A 10,331-nucleotide genomic window follows, 5' to 3' on the forward strand; every position below is an offset into this window, starting at 1 on the left:
AAACCCCATCGTCTCAGCCCAAAATCTCCTTAAGCTGATAAGCAACTTCAGCAAAGTCTCAGGATACAAAATCAATGTGCAAAAGTCACAAGCATTCTTATACACCAATAACAGACAGAGAGCCAAATCATGAGTGAACTCCCATTCACAATTGCTACAAAGAGAATAAAATACCAAGGAATCCAGCTTACAAGGGATGTGAAGGACCTCTTCAAGGAGAACTACAAACTACTGCTCAACAAAATAAAAGAGGACACAAACAAATGGAAGAACATTCCATGCTCATGGATAGGAAGAATCAATATCATGAAAATGGCCATACTGCCCAAGGTAATTTGTAGATTCAATGCCATCCCCATTAAGCTATCAAAGACTTTCTTCACCGAATTGGAAAAAACTACTTCAAAGTTCATATGGAACCAAAAAAGAGCCTGCATTGCCAAGACAATCTTGAGCCAAATGAACAAAGCTGGAGGCATCATGCTACCTGACTTCAAACTATACTACAAGGCTACAATAACCAAAACAGCATGGTACTGGTACCAAAACAGAGACATAGACCAGGTTCTGTTTTTATCCCTATTACATAGAGCAGTTCTCAGGAAGGTTAAGTAACTTTCTCAAGGTCACATGATTTGTGGGCGTTGGTTTTGAACTCCCCTGCAGAGCTGAACTCTTATTAAACAGCTAGTACATTGAATTTTCGGTTTCTGGAAAACATCTTGGTGACTGTGTTGCTGTTAGAGAATTATTGCATAGCTTGTTAACTTATAATAGCATAAATTATCACAGTGGTAGGCATGTGAGCATACACATGAAACTGACTGTTAAAAAAACTGACCAATCAGTTTAAATGTTTAGAATATCCAACAAATCAACATTTAGCTGAAATGAGTACTTTGACAAGTGCACTTTTAGGTTTACATTTGTGTATATACAATGTAGAGGGATTGATAAAGCTGTATTTTAAGAAACCAATTAGAAAATAAAATCTGCGAGCTGTGCTTCTCTCATGGTAGTTATAGAAGCTACTGCTCTGAATTTACTGCTAATTTAGATTAATTTCTATCCCACCAGCTGCATGCGAAAGAATGTTCTCCACATTTTCTTTTTAAAAAAGTGAGGTAAAACACTTGCACGCAGCACCTTCTGTACCTCATTTTTAAATGACCTTAAATGTGGAATAGTTTTAAATAAATATTCGATTTTCTTACTTGATTCTGTCATCAGTGGCATAAACAAACTTTGTTTATTTTAATGTCTGGAGCTTCTGCTCTAAGACATATGTGAGCAATTATATCATCCTAACATCTTAACTCACCTTTTTCTGTTTTAAAAAGACAAGCATAATTTGCTTTTTTCTTCTCCTCTTCATTTATTGCCAATGTGTTGATGTTCATCATTTCTAAATAATATGGCAAACACGTCAATGGCTCCTTTCTTCAAGAAGGCCAAATGTTGTAACATTTGGATATTTTTAAGGATATTTGAAATAAATGTTTTTATATTTTGGGAAACAGCTTTCTTAGTTTTCATTGGAAAAAAGCCCCATAAAACATTCTCCATAGGTAGTAATTTAGGTACATTTATAGCAACAAAGTAAAAGAGGCATCAGTCTAGTAGTTTCGGAAATAGATGAAGAATGAAAATGTCTATTACAGCTGAATGCAGATAATTAAAACCAAAAGGACAAGGGACAGTAGAGAAATTCTCATAATATTAAAATATGGGGTTGTGTGAAATATGCTTATGTACCATCTTGTAATAAAGTGTTGTGGCAAGCATTATAAATCAAACCCATAAAGTAGTGGAAGTAGAATTTATGTACCTATAACAGCCCTGTGCATACTGTCTTAAATGATATGTGCTTACAGAGCGAGTGAATGAATCTTAGAGACAGCATAGGGTAGTGTTTAATTACACAGGTTCCACCACCTGGATTCTGCCACTAGCTTTGCCACATCCTAGTGATGTGATGTGGGACAAACAAGTTGGTTTCTCTGGGCTTTTGCTTATATGTATAATATGGATAATAATGGTACCTTCATGATAGCATTGTTACGAGGATTAAATGCCTTGATATAGAAGGCATTTTGACAGTCTCTGGCACATAGTAACCTTATATGTGTAAGCTTTGGTTGTACGATTGTTTTTCATTCTTATTCTTCTCAAAGGAATAAAGTGAAGGGGAAGCTAATAGTATCAGAACTCATCTGCTTTGATATGAAGAAAAACATGCAAGTATCACAACACAAGGTTAAACTGCTGAAAGGGGTCCAATTCCAACGAACTAACACCCAGATGTGAAGTGACCTGAGAGCGGAAAACTGAACGTCAACTTGTGTATCTGCTCCAGTCGGTTGCTAGTGACAGTGTGAAATGACAAGCTGAGGAGGCAGGAAGGCTGGTGTGGACCTCGGGGAGGAGCGTGCTGCGGTCACGTGATGTTTGCCAAGTGTCAGGAGCTGTGGGTGTTGCAGTTCACCCCATATTTTCCTTCCCTTGCCTAGAGCAAGTTCACACACCCAGGCCTGCTGATTGAGCCAAATTCACTTCTTGTGAAAGAGTTGAGAGAGAGAGAGAGAGAGAGAGAACACTCATCTCTATCAATTTGACCAGGATATAGCTCTACCTGCTTCTATCAGCTGAGGCCAAATGTTCAGCTAAGCACAGTCAGGAAATCCTTCAACTGCCGGCCAAATAGTCCTTTATCCTGTGAGGTGGGACCAGTGTACTGAAATTTCCCTTTCTTTGGCAAAGGCCCCTGCTAAATGCTCCTGAACAATGTCTGCAATGCACTTTCTAAAGGGCTTAACAAATTACAAAGTAACAATTTTTATCATCCATGGAGAATTTCTTCACCACTATCTTCAAATTCCCAAAGTGTCTTGTCTAATCCTACTATTTGTCTTCACTCACAGTAACTCACTAATCAATGACATTCGTGGAGTCTGATGAATCACCTTGTAAATGGCTGTCATACATTAAAGTCAGCATATCAAGCATGTTGGGATATTTGAAGAAACCTGCAAAGTAACACACTTTATATGCATCATCTCACTAAGCTTTATAAGCATCCTGAACAGTACATACTATCCCCGTTTTACAGTTGAGAATACTGACACAGAGAGATATGTAACTCTTCCAAGATTACTTACCTAGAAATGGGCAGAACTGGAATTTCAGGTATATCTGACTCTAGAATCATAGTTCATCATTTTCGCTTGTTTGCTTTTCTGATGAGTTTGTAGGTACTCTTACTCTTGTTGTCTTACTCTTGTGCCAATGTAAAATTTAGCTCCATAGAAAAGAGGCCACTGGGAATGGCCAGGTTGTAATTATCTAGTCATCAAACATTACAAAGGAACTGACTGAGCACGAAGGCTAGAAGAGACCAACTCTTGGCCTTGGTCACACCACTGGACAAGCAGGTGCTACTATCCCTGGTTAAGCAGGATGCCTCTGGGGCCAGCACAGCCTTTTACATGTGGGTGTCAGATATTGGCTGGACAGTTGGAGGAGGACTGGGCAGATAGGGTGTTGGGAATGCAACAGCATCTGGGATCTCTTTATATTGATAAGTTCTATATTCCAGATTAATGTGTTAGTAAAATAACTAAAAAAATCTATCAGATTCGCATTTCATGTAATACCTTAAACACTTGTGCATACCAGCACTAAGCAGAACCTGAAAGAGCTCAATCTGGATGGATTGTATACCTGGCTGATGGAAGACACACAGTTTAAAAATAATGGAAACTATGACCATGCTTTGCAGCAAAGAGCTCTCACAGTCAGGTGCAAATAATCATGCCTGAGAAGGTAGGAAAGGATGTAAAACAGGCTAGGCTAGCTTTCGGAGTTTGATAAATTTCAGAAGATTTGAAATCCTGGATCATTTTATTGTTCTTTTACTTAAAGAGAAGTCTTGACCAAAATATCTGTGAACATAAGATTGAAAATGAGAGAATAAGCTTTTAATTTCAGCTCGTGTAGATGTAGGTCAGAACAGAGTGGAGCCTCTATAGTAACTTCCAGCTGTGAGCAGAACTGTTCTCTCTCACTCCTTCCCCCAGAAGATCCCAGGAGCTCTGTGTCACTCCCTGAAGATTTTACGTAGACAGGAAGTTGTTAAAAGACTATCTCTTGGATCCTCACAGAGGGACTCCAGTGCACTTCCTGAAAACCTACGAAAAAATAGTTTTATATTTAGTGAAAATGAATGGAAATGTGAGTGTCAGCTGACATTGTCTTCTGAAGTCAAAATTTAGGAACAAATCCCGGATGTGGGAGATGAGAGAGACACCTGTCCGGGTTTTTCCAGACACATGAATGTGATGAAAAACAAAAATGGTGGTAGAGAAGGGCTGTCCTAGATTTACAGAGACTGAAGAGACGTAATAACAAGTGCAATGTGTGAACATTGAGTGGATCTTAGGTTAGGAAAAAAAAGTTGTGAAAGACATTTTTGGAGACAATAAGTATTTCAAGGTGAAGTCTTATAATGACTGTAATTTGCTATTAAACCACTCAGAAGAAAAAAAAAAAAGGAGATCAAACTAGAGAGATAAAGAAAACATAGTAAAATATTAACAGTTGGTGAATCTAAGGAAAGAGAATACAGGTGCTTCATGATACTATTCATTCTGCTTTTTTGAAGGTTTGAAAGTTTTATAAATAAAAAGTTGGAGAACACGATCCCTAAGACTGCGTCTCTTTTCTGGAATGCCACATGCAGAACTCATCTCACAGATCAGCAACTGTCTTCTGAGTGTCCACCAGGTGCAGACATCTTCTTGAGACATGTTTTATGTTTTGCTTAATTCTATTTTGTCTTTCCCAGAATGGTGACTTGGCTTTGCACACACTCAGCACTTTGAAGTACTGCTATAATTTTTAAAGTAAATTCTATTTTAAATAAATGCTGCTTGCTAGATGAGTCACCTTGGACAATTTACTTCACATTTGAGAGTGTATCATCTCCCTGATTCCTGACACTCCCATTTGTGAAAACTTCATCTCCAAGTTTCTCCTCTTGGGTGGTTGGTTTCTGAAGATGCCCAGAGCTCATGCTGTGTCTGGGAGTGACCACAAGATGGCACTGTTTCAGAACACTGTTCTACTGGGAAGGAGGACATGAGAGTGTAGTTGAGCCATTGACAAAGCAAGCTTCAATGGCAGAAGGCTGGCAGATCGAATGCCGTGTTGGATATCCAAAATATTTGAAACAAAGACCTAGTAGGTGGACTGGGAGAAAGACAATATGAGTTGTCCTTGTTATATCCCTTGCCTAGAGCTCAATCAATTTATATAACAATATTCCCATGGAACTTGAAGTATTTTCTTGTTTGTACCACCACTGAGTTTGTAATTTTCCTCCAGCTGTCTCTGTTGTCATGTGTTAATGCAACTTCACTTGCCATTTTTCTTGGTTATCCATGACCCACTAAATTTACTATGTAAGACATACAAACTGCATTCTACATTATGCTCTCTGTGGTACACATTCTAAATATGACTAACAATGAATATTCTTGCCTCCTATATGTATCCATAGAATTATAGATTTTTGGATGTTACTATGATCCATCCATCAACCTTAAAAATCAAAGAAGAAAATGTTTCTCATTTAGAACCATTGTGTATGTTCTAACCATTATGTAGGTTGGACTTTTATATTCTGTAAGGATCTGGTGACTGAAATGTATGATTTTGATGACATTGCGACAAAGCAAACCAAAGTCACCTTTGTCCCAAGTCCAGTGGAGACTCAGTAAATTCCAGAAGAGTCTAATAGAAACAAAACTTGATGACTATGCAATTTTCTTTGGATGAGCTTCAGATTGAGGCTATAGATCACTGTGAATGTCTAGGAGAGTTCAGTATTGCTGAAACCGACCCAAAGCTTGAGAAGAGGATAGGAGGCTGTTCTGGGATCCTCTTGCAAATGTGTCCCTTATTCCGTAAATCTGCTTGTCCTTGTCTCTGGTGAGGGCTCTTTGGCAGGACTCTTTTCATTTCTGCAAGGTGAGCTTGATGTCTGGTGACGCATCATTTGGGGTCTTTTTCTCTGACAGCCTCCTGATAAATTCTTCCCCAAATAGACAGCCACGTGAGTAACTGTGTTTAATGGATTATCTCTTTAGGACAGTATAACCTTTGGATTATTCTGGGCTGAGTGAAGTACAAATGTTTATCTTCCACTTGGCAAACCTGCAGAATTAAGCTCATTTATCAGGTCAGCCGGCAAAATGGCTTCCTACTGTGTAAAGATGCAGTGGTGTGCATAGAAAAGTTCATACTTGGACTGGGGCCTATGAACCTAAATTGTCATAGGCTGCCTTAGTGGTTAGTGTATGTTCTGCTATTTCACAATTATGGATTATCTTTTTTTTTTTTTTTAACATGGAGTCTTGCTCTGTCACTCAGGCTGGAGTGCAGTGGCCAATATCAGCTCACTGCAACCTCCACATCCTTGGTTCAAGCGATTCTCCTGCCTCAGTCAGTAGCTGGTATTACAGGGGCATGCCACCATGCCCAGCTAAGTTAGTAGCGATGGGGTTTCTGCTATATTGGTAAGGTGGGTCTCGAACTCCTGACCTCAAGTGATCTGCCAGCCTCAGCCTCCCAAAGTGCTGGTATTACAGGAGTGAGCCACTGTACCTGACCTACAGTTATGGATTATCTTTTGTTTCTGATTTTCTGAAAGCTCCAGGGATTAACTGTGAACTGGGATGAATTATTGTGAAGTCTACTGTTCTGCCTATAAACACTAGAGTCAGTATTTTGCCTCTGACATCATGATACACTATTGTTATCCAGACTCCATTCTTCAGATTTGCATTTGATCACTGATTAAGTTTTTCCCCCCTAAAGTGGAACACACTTTATCACCCTGGAAAGTAATGGCTAGAGCTAAAGTTTTTATAACAGACCCTATCTTTTCCAATTGTTTATAAAACTTTAAAATTAGGAAAAGACTGAAATAATTTAGAAATGCATTAAGGCAGTTATTTCCTGATTGGTTGCATGAAGTTACCACAGTTTCTAACATCTGTTCCTTTCAATACGTTAGCAAACTGCACCATCTCAGGTCGTTAGGATAGGAACTGGCCAGGGCATCCCATTTTGCCTTTAAAGTAGTTCCAGTGTCCTGCAGGATGTAAGGATTCCAACATTAAACAATAGCTAATGGTAGCTATGCTGCCAGGAAGAAAGATTTCAAAACAACAGATTAAGCAAGATGACATACTCTTTTATGGTTCAAAGAATGTAAAATATAAGATGGTGTAAATATTGAATGAAAGAGAGTTGTTTTCATCTGAGTGGAAACTTAGTACTAAATCTCTCAACTGAGATGAATTCAGTAGTGTTGGAGATGTGAATGATTCTGACCTGATCCCTGATTCCTTCAAATGGCTGAGCCATGAGTCCTCACTACTGCCTGATAGGTTCTCATCTCTTTCTTTTTTCAGGATGTTTGAAATTTTAGATTTTTAGTACACAGAGCAACTCCACAGGTCGTCTTCTGTTTTCTTCTTCTTCCTCTTCCTCTTCCTTTTCTCCTCCTCCTCCTCCTCCTCCTCCTTCTTCTTCTTTGATAGGATCTTGCTCTGTTGCCCAGGCTGGAGTGCAGGGACACAACCATAGCTGACTGCAGCCTCATCCTCCTTGGCTCAAGTGACCCTCCCACCTCAGCCTCCTGAATAGCTGGGATTGCAGATATGTGCCACCATGCCTGGCTAATATTTTATTTTTTGTAGAGACAGAGTCTCCTTATATTGCCCAGGCTGATCTCTAACTCCTGGCCTCAAACTATCCTCCTGCCTTGGCCTCCCAAAGTGCTGGGATTACAGGTGTGAATCACTGCACTCAGTCAATATGTGATTTCTTAATCACCCAGAGCACCCAGCTTTATTGTTTGCCAAAGATCGCGTTCATGAGATACTCTGGCTGGAAAGGGTATCTTACAAGCTAAAAAATTTTTATGACAGAAGCTCTTGCTAAAAGCATTGAATTATGATGTTAATGTGGTGTCTCAATTTATTAAATTTACTTTATTAAGGGAATTAATATCATTATAACAATATTGATGATGGCATATCCTGAATTTACAAAGGACTTTTCTACCTGTTGACTCATTGGGAACCATCAGGGCGAAAGAGAACCTGTGAAAGGAAATTAAATCTTGGGATCCCCAACTCATTCAATCAATGCGAAAAGTTAAAACTGGATCGTGCCTCCCCCTTTTGGTTCCTAAATGACACAGCTACAGGATGAAGAGCTGCAAACCTCCCCCATATTTTGCCCACAAGGAAATTCCTAGTGAGCTGCAAGATCTTTACCCTAAGGTGTTTCTGTTAAGATTTCACCATGTCAATGTAAATTGATAGATTATCTTTACAGGTGCAGTCACCCCCCTGCTCACCAGACACAAATACATAGCTGATTGCTCCCCTGCCCCATTTTACATAATATCTTATGTAAAAATGCAGATTCTGGCTGGGCGTGGTGGCTCACGCCTGTAATCCCATCACTTTGGGAGGCCGAGGTGGGCAGATCACAAGGTCAGGAGTTCGAGACCAGTCGAGACAACATAGTGAAACTCCGTATCCACTAAAGATACAAAAAATTAGCTGGGTGTGGTGATGGGTGCCTCCCAGCTACTTGGAAGGCTGAGGCAGAGAATCACTTGAACTCGGGAGGCGGAGGTTGCAGTGAGCTGAGATTGCGCCATTGTATTCCAGCCCTGGCAACAGTGCGAGACTCCATCTCAAAAAAAAAAAAAAAAAAAAAAAAGCAGATTCCCTGCATTTTTCCTCTGCCCCATTTGTCTATGTTATCTCATGTAAAAAATGCATATCCACTGAGCCAGACAAAAGCATGAATGACTATTTTTTCCTACCCCCCCTTACATGAAAATTGTGCACTTCTCAATATTCCACCCTTTCACTTTTAAATTTAGAGATCTCAAAATCATCTTCAGAGAAAGGCATAGACCTGTCTCCCAGGCACGTGTCCTTAACTTGGGCAGAGAAACCTCCTAAAATGATTGAGACTTGTCTCATCATTTTTCTCGATTGACAAACCTAATAATTTAAGTAAATTTGACACCAATAGTTTTTATACCTTTCTTGAAGCAGCCATGTGAAAAAAATAGAAAGTGCCATGATATTAACGTCGTTATTGTGTAATGAGCTGAAAAAGAACAGTAGTTTACCAAGCATGTAGAACTAATAGTCTAAGAAGAACAGTTCAAAGAAACCCTGGATGAGTTCCCTGTCATTGAAACAAAAAAGAAGCCACAGAATTGGGATGTGTTGATACATGCCACTAGAGGGGCCTCCATGGGACTGATTCTAGTAGGAAGAAAAGTTAGGTTTATTGTCCATTGACAGCCATGCCTGTTCCAGTCGTGTGAAGCTTAACTATGCCCTAGGAGCTAGATATTTTTCAGCTCAGTGAGACAGAGCAATCAACCATGGTCTCACACAACCAGTATGTGGCAGGGTGAAGGTTATCACCCAGATCTGTCTGACTCTAACCAAGCCCTTTGCCTGAAGGCAGCAGTCACCTTTAGGAGCACGACAAGGTCTTTATCTGCAGAATAGACTGTATCAATCATTTCAACGTCACTGCTAGCCAGTGATACAGAAACAAACTCAATTCAACTTGGATTCTCCCTGAATCCTGAAAATGTCTCTGAGTTCTGAAATGGTTCTGATGGAAGCTAGAGATAATGGTAATCATCGGGACAATTAATTGACACTTCTCAGACTTCTTGTCTACCTTTCTACCTACAACTCAAAGGGGAACATTCTTTTTTTTTCTTTTTTAAAATTGAGATTATCAGGAAGAATCAGAAAGGCTCAGTCAGGGTGCTGCAAGGCCTGATCACACAGAGTTATTAATGACGTTTCATTCTTCTGCAATCGTCATGTTCGGATCTGCCCTCCAAAAGGAGAAACAGGTAAAGATGATCCCACCTGACGAGGAAATAACCTTCTCTACAGAAATGGGATGTCAAGACATTCAATACTTTTTTGAGGTTAGTAATGTAAGAATAACCACGTAGGGGCAGGGAAAGTCAGAGATGCTAGAACCAGGATCTCGAATCATAGATTTCAGATTCTTGCAAATTGGAACGGCTAATGTGTTAGCTAATGGGTATCGAATAATGTATTCCCATACTATACCTCTCCAAGTAATACCCACATCCCATTATAGTACTTTTTCATTCTTGTAAGTTAAAAAAGTTAATTTAGCTTTTTCTCAAATTGGGAGAGTTTGGCCAGAGAAGAAAAAAATTTCTATGTGCAAAAGGAAGCAAT

At 39.5% G+C, this 10,331-nt stretch overlaps 1 non-coding gene across 1 annotated transcript; it reads right to left on the minus strand.

Annotated features, from left to right (window-relative positions):
- Window positions 1-9,858: 9,858 nt before the first annotated feature.
- LOC114679142 (U8 small nucleolar RNA) lies at window positions 9,859-9,993 on the minus strand. The gene has a single exon (XR_003730820.2). It is a non-coding gene; the product is annotated as a U8 small nucleolar RNA (small nucleolar RNA).
- Between the last annotated feature and the right edge of the window lie 338 nt (window positions 9,994-10,331).

Source organism: Macaca mulatta, chromosome 6 (genome assembly GCF_049350105.2).
Source record: "Macaca mulatta isolate MMU2019108-1 chromosome 6, T2T-MMU8v2.0, whole genome shotgun sequence".
Lineage (NCBI taxonomy): Eukaryota > Metazoa > Chordata > Mammalia > Primates > Cercopithecidae > Macaca > Macaca mulatta.